At 49.6% G+C, this 19,318-nt stretch overlaps 1 protein-coding gene across 3 annotated transcripts in view; it reads right to left on the minus strand.

The window, feature by feature from the left end:
• The window catches only part of LOC134920292 (uncharacterized), a 265,262-nt gene that overhangs the window by 206,375 nt on the left and 39,569 nt on the right, over positions 1-19,318 (minus strand). The gene's annotated exons all lie outside the window — the stretch shown is intronic.

Consider the following 19,318-nt stretch of genomic DNA (forward strand, 5'->3'; position numbering starts at 1 on the left):
TGTGTGTGTGTGTGTGTGTGTGTGTATGTGTTTGTGTGTAAATGTGTGTATATGTCTGCGTGCATAGGTGTCTGTGTATATGTGTGTGCTTATGTAGGTCTGTGTGTGTATATATAACTTTGTATACAGTATGTGTGAGTATATGTGTGTGTATATGTCTGTGTGTATATGTCTATGTACAGTATGTTTGTGTGTATATGTGTATGTCTGTGTATTTTTGTGTTTATGTGTGTATGTATATGTGCATATATCTGTGTATAGGTGTGTGTTTATATATGTCTGTGTGTATACCGTATGTCTGTGTTTATGTATGTCGGTGTGTATATGTGTGTATATGTGCATATATCTGTGTATGTGTGTGTTTATGTATGTATGTGCCTAGATGTGTGTGAATCTATATATGTATGTATGTATGTATGTATGTATGTGTGGTGGTGGTGGTGGTGGGTGGGGGCACCGTGACATAACCCTGCTCCGAGTGTCATGTCTCCACGCTACGCCTCTGACTGTAAGTACACTTAATGTGATTAGTCCATCCAGCCTAGGAAGCTGCAAGGAAACATCTGCGTTAAATGCTGCCTCAGGGGCTTACTGTGTGTGGTAACCCATAAATTCCAGCCATTTAACCTGCATGTTAGCTGTAGATTTACCGCACGGTGAAATTGCCTAATTGTTCAATAGTAGCTATGGCCACATGGTAAGCGCTGCAACAAAATGAATCTGTCTCTGTAGGCATCCCATCCTTTCCACACACACCTTTGCTGCAGTCACGTCAAACATCCCCTCTTAGCACACCAGGCTGCATGAGAATCTCATAGCATTAAACATCTTTTTTGATTCTTTTTTTATGTGTTTTTTCGCTGAAAATTACGTATTAGCAACGAGATGCCTGGTGTGAGTGAGCCCCCAGGTTCTATGCAACTCTGCTAGTGTTGGGCGTCTTATTTTGAAAAAAATGTAATCTTCACAATTCAATGTGACTAGGCAGGCAGAGATCCGCATAGGCTCGAAGCCACATAAGCACCCTGACTTTTTGTGACATGTGTTGAGGATAGGCAGGGCTAGCCGTTGTGATGGACAGTTGTGGTCAGGTGATCGATGGGTGCCTATTAGGGATATGTAGGAGGAGTATACATAGGGGTATATAGTGCTGGGATCAGGCAGCCATCTTCCTCTTGCCAGTTTCCTTGGATGTGGTAAGGTTGAACTATATTAGCCATTTACAATTTGCCTTTTCCCCTACTAGTGCTTTTACAAGCTGTGCCAGTTTTTAATTCAGCTGCTGGCCCTGCATGATGCCTCGTCCTAAGAGATCTGCTTCCCCTCCCCGCTGGCTGGCTGAGGGCGCCCGTCCGCTCACAGCGGCTGGCTACCGCCGGCCGCGCGTGCGCGTGGTCCCCCCCGCCGCTTCGCCGCCCGCTGGAGACAGTGTGCTGCTCTCCTCGGGCGGCGGTTGTTCGCCTGCCACGGCCGCTCTCGGAGCCCGGCGCAGCGGTAGAGCCGCGCGCGCCGGGGCTCCGGCCTCCATGGGTGGACGGGTCTCGCGCCCCGCGGCCGCAGCAACCGGGTCCGGCGACCCGTCGAGCGGGTCCCGCGACGCCGCGCTGAGTAGGCGCCCTGCGGGTGCCTGGCTGGTACATGACGTAGTGTCCTTGCAGTCGCGTACAGGGGTGGTCCGGGGGGCGGGGCCTCGGTTTACGCAGGCATATGGGGGTGGATTAGATACCCTGTTTTCCCCCCCTGTGCCCGTGGTTTCCACTGCCGCAGTGCACGGGGGGTGTCGGGCGTCGGCGTGCAGACATCGGGAATTCACCCGGGGGCGCTCCCGGTATCCCAGATCCTGCTGCCGCCGGTTAGTGGCCTGTGGCCTAGTGCGGCGACGCCATCTGCTGGCCAGGTCATAATACAGCAGATGGGGTCAGAGCACAGCTCCATGGCAGCGTCGTTTTCGTCCGGGGATGGCGCATATCAGGCTGCGTCCGTGAGTCTACTGCCGGCTGCTTCGGTGTCGGTGGCCTGGTCGGGGGCGTTGCAGTTATGACCTCCGGGGCGTCACCCGATTTCCGAGGGGGTCGGGCCCCTTTCTCGTCCACTTATTTGCCAGCGGCGTTTGCGCACGCGCAGGGCACGGTGACATCCTGGCCCACACCGAATGGTCCGGGGTTTGCTCCGTGGGGGGGTTCTTACGACGGCGGTTTTACCCCCCGGGCTCTTACACAGACGCCTTACTGGTCGGCGCCGTTTTCTCGGGCTTCGTCCAATTGGCACGCTGGTTTTGCTGGTCCGGCCGCTTGGCCTCCAGCTGTTGGCGCTGAAACGGCGGGCGCTGCGGTGTTAGGCATGCCTGCCCCATGTTCCCAGCCCCCTCTTTCTGCTTCCCCCCCTCCGTTGCCGCCAGTTCCCCCTCCGGCGGATGCTGGTTTTGTGCCTCCCCTCCCCCCCCCCTTCTGTTTCCCCATCAGGTGCCGGGATGTCGAGGGGGGTCTCTCCCCCGGGCGGATCGTCTGGAGCCATGGGGGCAGCAACATCCAGTGCACCACAGCCAGGAGGGGCGAAGCAAGCGGAACAAGTGGGATCGGGCGCAGCAGGGGGATCTCGGGTCCCTGAAGAGGTGCCGTCCGGCCCCGCCGCCGCGGCGAGAGAAGTGGACGGTCCTGCTGGAACGGGTGAGACAGTTAATCCTTCTTCCGATAGTTCTTCTTCCAGCTCTTCTTCGGATACTAGGTCTTCAGGGTCCCCCAGGCGCCCGCGTAAGCTAGCCAGGCTCATTGCGCATCGCTTACACAAAAAAGATAGGAAGGCTAAGGGCCCGGTTGCGGCGGTCACACAGGACCCTCCGCGTTTTACGGAAACGGTGCACTGCGCAAACACTGCGGTCACCAGGGGTTTACGTAAACGGATGAGGGAGAAGATTAGGAAGGGTAAATATGTCGACATGTTCACCCTTACGGACGACATGCGGAAGGCGTTCGATAAGGCCAAGAAGGTCGGGGGCATTGGTGAGAACGCATTTCGCAATTTTCACCAGTGGCTCCGAGGGTTTTTAGTGTTCACAGCGTGCTACGCCGAGACGAGGCCAACGGAATATCACAACACGGTCAAGTATTTGTTCTTGGTGCACGAAATGTATTTGACCTCCAAGGGTTACGCGTGGCGGGACTACGATGAGAAATTCCGTCGTAACCAAGACGGTAACCCTACACTACCATTGGGGTTCAAAGACGTTGAAGTCTGGTTAGAGGTCACGCAACATAATAAGCCCCTTTATGAGGCCCAAGGCGGCAAGCCGGGTTTAAGTGTCCGGCCGAGCCCGCCTCTGGGGAATAAAGGGAAATGCTTCGCTTTCAACGAGGGCAAGTGTTCCCGGGGTGCTAACTGCCGTTTTCGCCACTCCTGCAAGGTGTGCGGCGGGGGGCACCGGGCCAAGGATTGCCAGTCCCCTTCCGGGGTCAGGCCCTCTGATGCTGCCGAGGTGCCCGGAAGTGGAAAGTAAGGCATTTTCCCCTATCAACGTCCCCGAATTGACTAAATGGTTGGGCGTTTATCCCGACGTCACTTCGGGGTTGTTTTTGTTGGACGGTTTCCGTAGCGGTTTCAGGCTCCCCATCCCGGATTCGGTCCTCGTGGTCTCCAGGCGCAATTTAAAATCCGCACGCGATTTCCCCTCCGTGGTCGCCCGTAAGGTCCAGGCGGAAATCGATTTGGGGCGCATGTGCGGCCCTTTCCCGTCCCCCCCACTGCCCCGGCTGTGCGTCTCACCGTTAGGGGTGGTCCCCAAGAAAGCTCAGGGGCAATTCCGCCTCATTCAGCATTTGTCACACCCCCGTGGCGGCTCGGTCAACGACGCCATCCCGGAGGAATCTTGCAGGGTGCGTTATCAATCCTTTGATGAGGCCCTGCGGTTAGTCCAAAGGGCGGGTCCCGGCGCCCTCATGGCCAAGCTGGACATTGAGTCCGCTTTCCGCCTTCTGCCCATCCACCCCGATTCCCTTCGTTTCCTTGGGTTCAGGTTAGGAAGGGGGTTTTACGTAGACAGGTGTTTGCCGATGGGGTGTTCCATTTCTTGTGCCTACTTTGAGAAATTCAGTTCGTTTTTACATTGGTGCGTGGTGTCAGCCTCCGGCCACCCGGGGGTTGCCCACTATCTAGACGATTTTCTCTTAGTGGGCCCAAGGGATGGATCGGTTTGCGGAGATGTTCTGGGTTTAGCCCAGAGTTTGTTCGGGCGCCTAGGCGTTCCCGTGGCCTCGGATAAGGCCGAGGGGCCCACGGTGTGTCTCAGCTATTTGGGCATTGAAATCGTTTCGGAGGCCGGTTGCTGCCGACTGCCTGCCGATAAGGTGCACAAGTTGCTGGGTCTCATAGAACAGTGCCTCCTCAGTCGTAGGGTAAGATTACAACAAGTTCAGTCGTTACTTGGGTTTTTTAATTTTGCGTGCAGGATCATACCCATGGGTCGCGTTTTCTGCCGTAAACTTGAGAGATCCATGTCAGGGGTTCGGAAACCGCACCATACGGTTTACATTTCACGCGAGATTAGGGAAGATTTGAGAGTCTGGTCCACTTTTTTGGTTTCTTTTAATCGGGAGGTGTTATGGCCAACAGAGCGTTGTTCCAACGCTGCGTTGCAACTTTTTACCGATGCCGCTGGGGGTTCGGGCTTTGGGGCTTTTTTCAGGACAGAGTGGTGCGCCGCGCCCTGGCCTTCAACATGGGTTGCCCGAGGTTTTACAAAGAACTTGCTGCTTTTGGAGTTGTTCCCCTTGATAGTGGCTGTCGAATTGTGGGCGCCCAGCTTGTCGGATAGGAGCATCGTGTTCCGCTGCGACAATCTGGGCGTCGTGCACGCTGTTAATAACCAGCGCCCGTCCTCTCCGGAGGCTCTGCGCTTGTTGCGTTATTTGGTGCTTAAGTGCTTGAAGCATAACATTCATTTCACGGCTGCGCATGTCCCGGGGGTTGACAATAGAATTGCTGACGCACTGTTGCGTTTTGAGTTCGGTAAGTTTAGGGAGCTGGTTCCTGATGCTACGATTGGGGGTCTATCGGTGCCGCCCTTCCTGTGGAAAATCGTTGACTAAGTCCCGCCCCGGTGAGTGGGTCTTGCCTATGCGGGCTGGATACCATCTTGGGTAGGGAAGCCCGGTCTCAGTTGGCTAGGCTTGCACCTGGTTTATGGAATGTGATAAGTGTTTTATTATTGCGCCTGTTGCGCGAACCCGGAAACGTGTTTTACCCGTCGGTTCTTGAACGGCTAGCGTTCAGGAATGGAGGGTGTGAAGTGAATTTTTAAATTTTCCTCCGAGGGGACCGAATTACAATTGGCATCACTCATGGTTCACGGGAGGTTTTTTGAGTTTTCTCCTTCACTCGGGTTCTTTAAATGCATGTTTCGTTATTGTTTTCGGTATGTTATGGTGTCTGACGGTAGGAATTTTCTTTTGCAGCTACTTTGGACGTCTCGGATCAGATTTGGCTTATTGGCCATTCTTTTATTTTTTGGGCGGAGAGGCATCCTATGGCAGGGCGAACAGGCGAATTTTTGGGGGACAAGGTAGTTAGATGGTTAGGAGTTAGAGGTTTGCGTTGGATGGGTTTACTTCGCTTGCTGTTTCGCCATGAGCGAAGGTGGGGGCGGCCCGGCTGGATTGTCATTCACCTCGGGGGGAATGATATGGGGCGGGTCAAAGGCATCGATCTCATTCTGAGTATCATAGCGGACTTAGTGGCGTTGCGGGCATCCTGGCCCCAGGTGATAGTTGTGTGGTCTGACATAGTGCCCCGTTTTCACTGGCGGGGTGCCGTTCGTTTTTCTGCAATTGAGAAAGCGAGGAAGAAAGTGAATTCCGCGGTGTCAGTGTACGTGCAGGCGATAGGGGGTTTAGTAGTTAGGCACCCGCTCTTGGTTCTGCGCAATGTACAGTTTTATAGGGAAGACGGTGTTCACCTTTCCCCTGCGGGAATTGGTGTGTTTTTGGAAAGTATCTTTAGAGTACTGTCTGGTTGAGTTTTTCTTTTGTTGTGGTTGGATGGCGGTCTGCGGTTTTTGTTAAAATCCTTGTTGTGGCGGAAAGTCGCTACCAGCCAGCGGTCAAAAGTTACATAAGTGGTCACTGTGGGGCACCCCCTTTTGATTGAACAGCGAGTGTGCCCTCCCCTTGCGGGTGGACTACGGATGTTCCCGTGCGGGTTCGTCCACGGCTCTGCTAAAGTAAGGGGGGTGAGTCCTGCGCAGTGCGGGTTATGTTAAGGAGGCGGTTGTGAGGCCCCTCCTAGTTTTATTGTTATTATAGTTGACTGGTGCTGGTGAGTTGGTAGCGCCTTTTCTCGCCATCCTCCAATATTTCTTAGTTTAAACGACAGGTCATCAAACAATAAATATCTGTTTGACCTTTAAATCTAGCAGTTGGTGTCTGTGTGGTTATTTCTTAGTGTTAAGCTAGCTAATTATAAAGGTTAAGTACGTCAGAATAAAGTCATGGGTGGCTTAGGCAGGCAGAGATCCGCATAGGCTCGAAGCCACATAAGCACCCTGACTTTTTGTGACATGTGTTGAGGATAGGCAGGGCTAGCCGTTGTGATGGACAGTTGTGGTCGGGTGATCGATGGGTGCCTATTAGGGATATGTAGGAGGAGTATACATAGGGGTATATAGTGCTGGGATCAGGCAGCCATCTTCCTCTTGCCAGTTTCCTTGGATGCCCTCCCACCCTCCCTATAAGGTTGCTTGAGGCTCGCTTTTCGGACCTCCTTTTCATTCAAAGCAGGCTTTGATAGCCAGATGGGCGGAAAGTCGCTACCAGCCAGCGGTCAAAAGTTACATAAGTGGTCACTGTAGGGCACCCCCTTTTGATTGAACAGCGAGTGTGCCCTCCCCTTGCGGGTGGACTACGGATGTTCCCGTGCGGGTTCGTCCACGGCTCTGCTAAAGTAAGGGGGGTGAGTCCTGCGCAGTGCAGGTTATGTTAAGGAGGCGGTTGTGAGGCCCCTCCTAGTTTTATTGTTATTATAGTTGACTGGTGCTGGTGAGTTGGTAGCGCCTTTTCTCGCCATCCTCCAATATTTCTTAGTTTAAACGACAGGTCATCAAACAATAAATATCTGTTTGACCTTTAAATCTAGCAGTTGGTGTCTGTGTGGTTATTTCTTAGTGTTAAGCTAGCTAATTATAAAGGTTAAGTACGTCAGAATAAAGTCATGGGTGGCTTAGGGTGCACAAGTAGACTGTGCTGATTAATTTGATACAGTATATGGCACTTATAAATCTGTGTGCCATTGAGTCCTGAGTCTGTACACAAAGTGCTACAATGCAGCAGCCGCAGCTTTTTTCCAATACAAGTTCTGCTCTGCACCATGGGGGTAATTCCAAGTTGATCGCAGCAGGAACATTTTTAGCAGTTGGGCAAAACCATGTGCACTGCAGGAGGGGCAGATATAACATGTGCAGAGAGAGTTAGATTTGGGTGGGGTGTGTTCAATCTGCAATCTAATTTGCAGTGTAAAAATAAAGCAGCCAGTATTTACCCTGCACAGAAACAAAATAACCCACCCAAATCTCACTCTCTCTGCAAATGTTATATCTGCCCCCCCCTGCAGTGCACATGGGGGGTAATTCCAAGTTGATCGCAGCAGGAACTTAGTTAGCAGTTGGGCAAAACCATGTGCACTGCAGGGAAGGCAGATATAACATGTGCAGAGAGAGTTAGATTTGGGTGGTGTGAGTTCAATCTGCAATCTAAATTGCAGTGTAAAAATAAAGCAGCCAGTATTTACCCTGCACAGAAACAAAATAACCCACCCAAATCCAACTCTCTCTGCAAATGTTATATCTGCCCCACCTGCAGTGCACATGAGCCCTCATTCCGAGTTGTTCGCTCGCTAGCTGCTTTTAGCAGCTTTGCACACACTAAGCCGCCGCCCTCTGGAAGTGTATCTTAGCTTAGCAGAATTGCGAACGAAAGATTCGCAAAATTGCGAATAGAAATTTCTTAGCAGTTTCTGAGTAGCTCGACACTTACTCTGCCACTGCGATCAGTTCAGTCAGTTTCGTTCCTGGTTTGACGTCACAAACACACCCAGCGTTCGCCCAGGCACTCCCCCGTTTCTCCAGCCACTCCCGCGTTTTTCCCAGAAACGGCAGCGTTTTTTCACACACACCCATAAAACGGCCAGTTTCCGCCCAGAAACACCCACTTCCTGTCAATCACACTCCAATCACCAGAACGAAGAAAAATCCTCGTAATGCTGTGAGTAAAATACCTAACTTTTGAGTAAAATAACTAAGCGCATGCGCTCTGCGAACATTGCGCATGCGCAGTAAGCGACTAATTGCAATATAGCAAAATTCGGCAACGAGCGAACAACTCGGAATGAGGGCCATGGTTTTGCCCAACTGCTAAAAAATTTCCTGCTGCGATCAACTTGGAATTACCCCCACAGTTTTTCCCAACTGCTAAAAAATTTCCTGCTGCGATCATCTTGGAATTACCCCCCATATACAGACTACTACTACTGCTACTACAATTACTACTACTAAAATTAATTCCAAGGCAGAGCCGGCCCTAGGCATATGCAAACTAGGCAAATGCCTAGGGCATTTGGAATGCCATGGGGCACATGCAGCTTCTGCTGATTAAAATGATATGCAGCATGCCTATATTCTGTGTGTGACTGCGGCTCTATCCTGCATAGGAAATGCATTACTAATGTGCGGCATTATGTGTATAAGGTGTACTACTTTGTAGTGTAACGTACCGAAAGGGCACTACTGTGTGGTCTAATCTGAATAAAGAGCAATAAGGTGTGACGTAATGTGAATAAGTGGCACTACTGTGAGGAGTAATGTGGTACTACCGTGTGATGTAACGTGAATGAGAGACACTATTACATGATATAATGTGAATAAAATTGCAGTACTGTGCGGCGTAATTTCAACTGGGGGCATTATTGTGTGGCCATGCCCCTTCCCAGCAAGAACACGCCCCGTTTTGGGCTGCGCACACTGTTCCTATTTAAAATATAGGGGGTAGGAGCACCAAAATGCTATGGGTGAGAGGTGATGGTACAGGGTCAGAGGCGGAACTAGCGTCTGTGCTAGGGGGCACAAGCCAAAATCTTGCCTAGGGTATCATATTGGTTAGGGCTGGCTCTATTCCAAGGATACATTAATTTTAAAAATAAAACACTAACATATACTTTTGTACTGTTAATGCATCAGAAGGTTTAGGGGTAAATTTACTAAAGGCTCTAAAAATGAAAAGTGGTGCATAGCAGATTCTATCATTTCTCTATTGCATCCTAGACAATGATATACAGAATCTGATTATATGCAATGGAACCTTTATGAAGAATAAATAATAAGAATTGAAACCTACCGGTAAATCTATTTCTCCTAGTCCGTAGAGGATGCTGGGGACTCCGTAAGGACCATGGGGTATAGACGGGCTCCGCAGGAGATAGGGCACCTAAAAAGAACTTTGACTATGGGTGTGCACTGGCTCCTCCCTCTATGCCCCTCCTCCAGACCTCAGTTAGAGAACTGTGCCCAGAGGAGATGGACAATACAAGGCAGGATTTAGCAATCCAAGGGCAAGATTCATACCAGCCCACACCAATCATACCATGTAACCTGGATTATACACAACCGGTTAACCATATGAACAACTACAGTAACAGTCCAAAACCGATTTCAACTGTAACATAACCCTTATGTAAGCAACAACTATATACAAGTCTTGCAGAGTTTCCGCACTGGGACGGGCGCCCAGCATCCTCTACGGACTAGGAGAAATAGATTTACCGGTAGGTTTAAAATCTTATTTTCTCTTACGTCCTAGAGGATGCTGGGGACTCCGTAAGGACCATGGGGTTTATACCAAAGCATCCAATCGGGCGGGAGAGTGCGTATGACTCTGCAGCACCGACTGAGCAAACGCTAGGTCCTCATCAGCCAGGGTATCAAACTTGTAGAATTTAGCAAAAGTGTTTGACCCCGACCAAGTCGCCGCTTGGCAAAGTTGTAATGCCGAGACACCTCGGGCAGCCGCCCAAGAAGAGCCCACCTTCCTAGTGGAATGGGCCTTAACCGAATTTGGTACCGGCAATCCAGCCGTAGAGTGAGCCTGCTGAATCGTATTACAGATCCAGCGAGCAATAGTTTGCTTCGAAGCAGGTGCGCCAATCTTATTGGCCGCATACAGGACAAACAGAGCCTCTGTTTTCCTAATTTTAGCCATCCTGGCTACATAAATCTTTAAAGCCCTGACTACGTCCAGGGATCTGGAATCCTCCAGGTCACTTGTAGCCACAGGCACCACAATAGGTTGATTCACATGGAATGAAGAAACCACCTTAGGCAAAAATTGCGGACGTGTTCTCAATTCAGCTCGATCCACATGAAAAATCAAGTAGGGGCTTTTGTGTGACAAAGCCGCCAATTCTGATACTCGCCTTGCTGATGCCAAGGCCAACAACATGACCACCTTCCAAGTAAGAAATTTCAACTAAACCTTGTTAAGCGGTTCAAACCAGTGTGATTTTAGGAACAGCAACACCACGTTGAGGTCCCACGGTGCCACTGTAGGCACAAAAGGAGGCTGAATGTGTAGCACTCCCTTTACAAACGTCCGGACTTCTGGAAGAGAAGCCAATTCCTTCTGAAAGAAAATCGAGAGGGCTGAAATCTGAACCTTAACAGAGCCTAATTTCAGGCCCATATCCACTCCTGTCTGTAGGAAGTGGAGAAAACGACCCAGATGAAAATCTTCCGTAGGTGCATTCTTGGTCTCACACTAAGACACATACTTTCGCACAATACCTCCGAAGCTTTTTGTTGAGGCGTGACGCCATCATGTCTATTTGAGGAGTTCCCCAAAGACGTGTTATGTCTGCAAAGACCTCTTGATGAAGTCCCCACTCTCCTGGATGAAGATCGTGTCTGCTGAGGAAGTCTGCTTCCCAGTTGTCCACTCCCGGAATGAAGACAGCCGACAGAGCGCTTACGTGATTTTCCGCCCAGCGAAGAATCCTGGTGGCTTCCGCCATCGCGACTCTGCTTCTTGTCCCGCCTTGGCGGTTCACATGAGCCACTGCTGTGACATTGTCTGATTGAATCAGAACCGGTAGGTTTCGAAGAAGACTCTCCGCTTGTCGAAGGCCGTTGTAAATGGCCCTGAGTTCCAACACATTGATGTGTAGACAGGACTCCTGGTCTGACCAAAGTCCCTGAAAGTTTTTTTTCCCTGTGTGACCGCTCCCCATCCTCGGAGGCTCGCGTCCGTGGTAACCAGGATCCAGTCCTGAATCCCGAACCGGCGACCCTCCAGCAGGTGAGCACTTTGCAACCACCACAGGAGAGACACTCTGGCCCCTGGGGACAGAGTTATTTTCCGATGTAAGTGCAGATGGGACCCGGACCACTTGTCCAGAAGGTCCCATTGAAAAGTCTTTGCATGGAACCTTCCGAAGGGAATGGCCTCGTAGGCCGCCACCCTTTTTCCCAGAACTCGAGTGCATTGGTGAACTGACACCCTTTTCGGATTTAGCAGGTCTCTGACCATGTTCTGGATGTCCTGGGCTTTCTCTATTGGGAGGAAGACCTTCATTTGTTCCGTATCCAGTATCATACCTAGGAACGGTAGTCGAGTTGTCGGAATCAACTGTGACTTCGGTAGATTTAAAATCCAACCATGTTGCTGGAGCACTCTCAGAGAGAGCGCCACACTGCTAAGCAATTTTTCCCTTGATCTCGCTTTTATGAGGAGATCATCCAAGTATGGGATAATTGTGACTCCATGCTTGCGCAGGACCACCATCATTTCCGCCATTATCTTGGTGAAAATCCTCGGGGCCGTGGAAAGTCCAAACGGCAACGTCTGAAATTGGTAATGACAATCCTGTACAGCGAATCTCAGGTATTCCTGATGGGGGGCATATATGGGGACTTGAAGGTACGCATCCTTTATGTCCAGAGACACCATAAACTCCCCATCCTCCATGTTGGCTATTATCGCTCTGAGTGATTCCATTTTGAATTTGAATCTTTTTATGTATAGGTTTAGGGATTTCAGATTCAAAATAGGTCTGACCGAACTGTCCGGTTTCAGGACCACAAATAGGGTTGAGTAGTAACCTCTTCCCTGCTGGTGCAGGGGAACCTTGATTATCACTTGCTGTATACACAGCGTTTGAATTGCAGCTTACACTACATCCCTTTCCGATGTTGAAGCTGGTAAGGCTGATTTGAAAAATCGGCACGGGGGCACCTCTTCGAATTCCAGTTTGTACCCCTGGGAAACTATTTCCACCACCCAGGGATTCAGGTCTGATCTGACCCAGGCCTGACTGAAAAGTCGAAGAAGTGCCCCCACCGGTGCGGACTCCCTCAGGGGAGCCCCAGCGTCATGCTGTGGGTTTTGGAGCAGCCGGAGAGGACTTTTGTTCCTGGGCACCTGCCGAAGCAGGTGCTCGTTTGCCTCTGCCCTTACCTCTGACGAGGAAAGAGGATCCCCGACCTCTTATGGACTTGTGCGACCGAAAGGACTGCATCTGATAGGGTGTTACTTTCTTTTGCTGTTGGGGAATATATGGTAAAAAATTTGATTTACCTGCTGTAGCTGTGGAAACCAGGTCTGTCAGCCCATCCCGAAACAATACATCACCCTTATAGGGTAGTACTTCCATATGTTTTTTGGAATCCGCATCACCCGTCCATTGGCGAGTCCATAAGGATCTTCTTGCTGAGATAGACATGGCATTGGCCCTAGAAGCTAGCAATCCAATGTCCCTTTGAGCATCCCTCATAAATAAGACTGCGTCTTTTATATGGGCTAGAGTTAAGAATATAGTATCCTTATCCATATTATCAAATTGATCTGTCAGCTCATCTGTCCAAGCTGCAATTGCGCTACACACCCATGCCGACGCAATTGTCGGTCTTAGCACAGCCCCCGTATGAGAATAAATACACTTTAAGGTAGTTTCTTGCCTGCGATCTGCAGGGTTCTTAAGGGCCGCTGTGTCAGGAGACGGTAGCGCCACTTTCTTGGACAAGCGCATCAGTGCCTTGTCCACAGTGGGGGGTGATTCCCAAATCTCCCTGTCCTGCTTAGGGAAGGGGTATGCCATATAAATTCTTTTGGGGATCTGCGGTCTCTTTTCCGGAGTCTCCCAAGCTTTTCCAAAGAAATCATTTAATTCATGAGATGTGGGAAAATTAATAATCTATTTCTTTTCCTTAAACATGTGTACCCTTGTGTCGGGGACCGAGGGTTCAACCTCAATATGCAACACATCCCTTATTGCCACAATCATACACTGAATGGTTTTAGTCACCCTAGGGTGCAATTTTACTTCGTCATAGTCGACACTGGAATCAGAATCCATGTCGGAAGTAGTGTCTTGTGTTAAGGGACGCTTTTGAGACCCCGACGGGCCCTGTGAGTCGGTCCAATCCGAGGATTGACCCCCTGATGTCCCCCCTAATTCAGCCTTATCAAGCCTTTTATGTAAAGATTCCACACTTGCATTCAACATATGCCACATGTCCATCCAATCCGGAGTCGGCACAACCGACGGGGACACACCACTCATTTGCTCCACCGCCTCCTTGGAGAAGCCTTCCGCCTCAGACATGTCGACACACACGTACCGACACCCCACTCACACAAGGATTAACCTATAAGGGGACAAAACCCCAACCAGGCCCTTAGGAGAGACAGAGAGAGAGTATGCCAGCACACACCAGCGCTTAAAACCACTGGAATATATATACCAGATAACGCTTTTTATATATATATATAGCCTTAATTCCCACTCACTGCGTTCCAAAGTGCCCCCCTCCTCTTTTTTCCAGCCTGTGAAGGTTCAGCAGGGGAGAGATCAGGGAGCCAGCTTTTCCTCGTGCAGTTTCTGTGGACAAAATGGCGCTGGTTTGTGCTGAGGATCAAGCCCTGCCCACCCGACGGCGGGCATCGGTCCCAGTAAACTTATATAAAAAATGGCGGGGGATTTGTGGATTTACCGTGCCACAGCCTAATCCTGCTTATATTGCCACCAAATGAGGAATATTGCTGCCCAGGGCGCCCCCCCCTGCGCCCTGCACCCTTCAGTGCCTGCTTGTGTGTGAGTACTGGGAGCAATGTCTTCTGCCGCCTGATGTCTTCTTGCCTTCTCATACTCACCTGGCTTCTATCTTCGGCATCTGTGAGGAGGACGGCGGCGCGGCTCCGGGACGAACCCCAGGTGAGACCTGTGTTCCGACTCTCTCTGAAGCTAATGGTGTCCAGTAGCCTTAGAAACAGTGCCCAACTTGACAAGCCAGCTCTGTTTCTCTCTCCTCAGTCCCACGATGCAGGGAGCCTGTTGCCAACAGGACTCCCTGAAAATAAAAAACCTAACAAAATTCTTTAAAACAGAAAACTCTGGAGAGCTCTCTGCATTGTACCCTTTCTCCTCTGGGCACAAGATCTAACTGAGGTCTGGAGGAGGGGCATAGAGGGAGGAGCCAGTGCACACCCATAGTCAAAGTTCTTTTTAGGTGCCCTATCTCCTGCGGAGCCCGTCTATACCCCATGGTCCTTACGGAGTCCCCAGCATCCTCTAGGACGTAAGAGAAAATCGTTTTTTTATCTCTAAAAGTGAGTGCTGTTATAATAATTTTTCATTACCTGGGAAAAGTGGGTGTAAATATTAACCCTTTTTGACCTTGCACCACTATTTGTTTTGCTTGATATACTGTATCTTTCACCGACTGGCTTTTCTAATATATATATATATATATATATATATATATGGTCTGTGTGCGGACCGGCACTCCTCCTAGTGGGCTCAGGAGCTCTGGTGCCTCCAGAAAACATGGAATGTAAAACGAGCAAAAGAGACTGCAGCACTCAGAGGCTTAATGCAAAATTCTTAGTGTATTAAAAATAACACCTGATGGTGGTCATTCCGAGTTGTTCGCTCGTTATTTTTTTTTCGCAATGGAGCGATTAGTCACTAATGCGCATGCGCAATGTCCGCAGTGCGACTGCACCAAGTAAATTTGCTATTAAGTTAGGTATTTAACTCACGGCATTACGAGGTTTTTTCTTCGTTCTGGTGATCGTAATGTGATTGACAGGAAGTGGGTGTTTCTGGGCGGAAACAGGCCGTTTTATGGGAGTGTGTGAAAAAACGCTGACGTTTCTGGGAAAAACGCGGGAATGTCTGAAGAAACGGGGGAGTGTCTGGGTGAACGCTGGGAGTGTTTGTGACGTCAAACCAGTAACGAAACTGACTGAACTGATCGCAGTGGCAGACTAAGTCTCGAGCTACTCAGAAACTGCTAAGAACTGTCTATTCGCAATTTAGAGAATCTTTCGTTCGCAATTTTGCTAAGCTAAGATTCACTCCCAGTAGGCGGCGGCTTAGCGTGTGCAATGCTGCTAAAAGCAGCTTGCGAGCGAACAACTCGGAATGAGGGCCGATATCCAACGTTTCGGGGTTGGCACACCCCTTTGTCAAGGAGAAACAGCAATGAAGTGAAAGAGAGAAAACTTACCTAAATACTCAGGAGAAGCCCGCCACGTGAAAAACGCCGCCCTGGGTTCCGTTCCCTGAGCCCAGGTCCGGCGCGCACCATACGCGTCATTGATGACGGGAGGTCGGGTTGTCAAGGTAACCAAGACGCCCGGCGCTCCTGTCAGCTGGCGTTGAGTAAACAAAACCATGTGATAGCTGAAGCACCCCTGCTGGGAGACCCAGAGATCAAAAGAGGGGGATCATGCAGGGGAAACATGTAATGGGAAATCCTGCACGCCAGTCATGGGCCTGATGGCGATTATATTGAAAGCAGCAGCATGTGACCAATAAAAAATGTGCGGGAGCCGTGTCTCCATATAACGGACCCCTTGATGAAACAATAGTGCTGTTGAAAAGGATAAGTGTAATCCTGCAGTGATAATGTGCGCTAAACTCAAATCGCAGGCATGCCTCCCATGTAAAAAATTACATACGGCAGATATGAGTGCCAGCGAAGAATGACTGATGCGTGTTGGTAAAAATAATGACAGTGAAAAATATATAACTAAAAATCCACAGTATTAATTAAATTCCTGGAAACTAAAGTGAGAAAAACATGCCAACATGGGGAGTGATATAAAAATGAATTTGACGAAAATGAATATCATCAGTGTAACGACATATGGTCCATGCTGGAAACTAATTACGAGTACTGGTGCCTCGCTGCTCTGGCGGCAGGAAATCTCATTGCAAGAGGTGTCAAATAGATGACTCATGCAAAATAAGATAGATGGAATGGTTATGAACTGTAAAATTAAGGGAAATACAACACATCCCGTCTGGGAAAAGTCAATGAACGCCATCATGGCGAAGGAGCAGCTGGTCCAGAGAAGGAACACCCTCAAAGGAAAACGTTCCACGGCATAATTTCGTTGAGGCCGTGGGGGTTAATGGTGTTCAACCGATAGATCCATCTAGCTTCTAACATCAACAGGAGACCATCCCTGTCAACCCCTCTGCGGTTCTTGGGGATATGATCAATCACCATCTGTCGTAGATCGCTCAACGAATGTCCTTTTTCCAAAAAGTGCTTTGCCACTGGTTGATCGGAACCCTTACCACTGGTCGCCTGCTTAATGGCCGACCAGTGGAGGGCCATCCTTTCTCTTAGAGACCTGATCGATTTGCCCACATAAAGCAAATTGCAGGGGCAACTGATTATGTACACTATGTGTGTCGATGTACACGTCAGCACGTGATTGATCTTATACGTGCGGTCTAAGTGAGGGTGTTTGAAGGACGTGCCAGTGATCATATGTGAGCATGTAGTGCACTTGGGGCACTTATAGCAACCCGGTGGCCGTTTGAGGAAACTAATGGATTCTTTGGTCTCTGGGTGGAAGTCCTTAATGTCGGCATTGACCACTTGGTCCCTGATGCTCTTACCCCGTGTGAAGCACATGAGAGGGCGTTTATGGGCTAAGCCCCAGAGGCTCTCGTCGGTGGAAACCACCGGCCACAGGGCTCTCACTGCCCTGGGCAAGATCGTACTAACTGTATTGTGTCAGCTCACAAACGGGATTAATGCCTCCTCTGTTCTGGTTCGGGTAGACAATAAATCCCTCCTTGGCATCAACAAGACCTCTTTCTTCTGTTGTACTAACTGGTCCAAGTTGTATCCTCTAGCGACAAACTTCAGGATCATGTCATCCAGTGTTGCTTCTACAGTTGATCAGTCGCTGATGATTCTGCTGGCTCTGATCATTTGGGACCGCGGCAGCCCTCTTTTGAGGGGTTTGGGGTGATGACTGTTGGACCTCAGGAACGTATTTTTGTCAGTTGGTTTGGTGAATAATCCCGTGGTGATACCGTTGTCCTTTAAAGTGACTCTGACGTTCAGATAATTGACCGAACTGTCGCAGGATTGAAATGTATATTTAATGGGCGAGTCTCTGGAGTTGATGTCATTCATGGTATCCTGGAATTCACGTTCCGTTCCTGTCCAGATCAAGAAGAGGTCGTCTATGAACCTAGTATACATGAGAATATTGGCAGCTATTTCTGGAACATTGAAAAAAATCTCCTCTTCTTCTTGGAACATGAAAATATTCGCTACCGACGGGGAGACGTTGCTCCCCATGGCGCACCCGGTTTTTTGGCGATAAAACTGGCTGTTGAATAAGAAATAATTCCTAAGAAGGGTCAGTTCCAGTAGTCGCATGAAAAGATCTAAGTCGATGGTCTCCATTTTCTCTTTAGACAAAAACCCTTTTATTGCCTGTAAGCCCTCCTGTGTGGAATGCTCGTGTATAAACTGCACACGTCCACCACACAGAGAAGGGATCCTGCCGGAATGTGCCCTACCGACTCTAACCTGGTGAGGAAGCTGGTTGTATCTTTAATGTATCTATGATGTTTAGATACCAGCGGTTGGAGTATGACGTCCAAGAACACCGAGATATGCTGAAATATAGAGTTTCTGGCCGAGATTATGGGTCGACCTGGAGGAAACTCCTGGTTTTTATGTACTTTGGGGACCGTAAAGAACACCGGGACTACCGGGTGGCTTTGTTTTAACGCCATGCATCATTTTGGAGAGATCGTGCCCCTGGCTTGGGCCTCGTCCAGAAGCTCGTCTACCTCTCTTTTGTACACGGAGGTGGGATCCGACGGTAATACCTCATATGTCGCTTCATCCGACAATTGTTTGTAGATGTCTTGCTTGTAATATGACAGGTCTAGGACCACAACCCCGCCCCCCTTGTCGGCGGGGCGGATAACAACATCCTCATATCAGCTGAGATTTTTCAGAGCTGCCTTCTCCGATCTGGATAAGTTGTGATTAGTGTGCGGATCTGCATGATGGAACTTCATAACTGATTGATCTAACAATCTGTTGAACGTGGTGATCAAAGAATTGGAGGAATTGGGGTCAAAAGTTGACTTGTGTCTGTCACTGATGAATTGTTGTTGTATAGGGTCACTGGCATTGGTGGCAGGGGTGGCCGATTGGTGCTGGAAAAATTCACCTAGCCTCAACTTACGGGTAAACTTGTGTAATTCAATTTTCCAGGTGAGTTCATCAAAGCGGGTGGTGGGTACAAAAGACAGGCCTTTTTCAAGGACCTTGACTTCATCAACTGTGAGTACCCTGTGAGACAAATTGAAGACTAACGAGTCCGTTTGGCACCTTGACCTTTGGATCCTGGCGTTTTGTTTGGATCTACAGGTGGGCGGCCGCGGCGGCCTCTTGGTGTTTCTGGTTCTGCGACCTTTTTTGGGCGTGCTCCTAAAGGGATGCTGCCAGAAGAAGACGGGCCATCCGTGTCCAATGTGGTGACCTCATTGTCACGATTTGAAGTGGCAGAGGTGCCTCGTTGGAGTTCCCGCCTCCTGCCCCAGCCTTGTTTGGTCCTAGGGTGCTGTGTCCTCTGATCACCTGATGTGCCCCCCCATGAGCCACCTGTACACTCTATTTGTATCATAGTCCTCTCTTACAATCTGTATTTTATTACGCTTAAATTTGATGAGATCTTTCCTATACAAGTCGCATTGATTTTTCAATTTAAGCAACCAATCTTGGTGACCATCACTCTGTAGGGTGGTGTGGTGCTCTGCCTCCATCTTAGTGATTTTGTCCCGGGTGAGCACCAGTTCATTGCCAGCTTCCTCCACGACCAGTAGCATCAGATCCAGACTGCATTTATTCAATATGCCCACCCATTTCTTGCAGAAATCCGGATTATACCAGCCAATGGTGGGCATATTGCGGATCCTGAAGCCTCTTGGGATCATCTTATCCCTGTGGTAATCCGACAAC

The sequence above is a fragment of the Pseudophryne corroboree genome, chromosome 1 (assembly GCF_028390025.1).
Source record: "Pseudophryne corroboree isolate aPseCor3 chromosome 1, aPseCor3.hap2, whole genome shotgun sequence".
NCBI lineage: Eukaryota > Metazoa > Chordata > Amphibia > Anura > Myobatrachidae > Pseudophryne > Pseudophryne corroboree.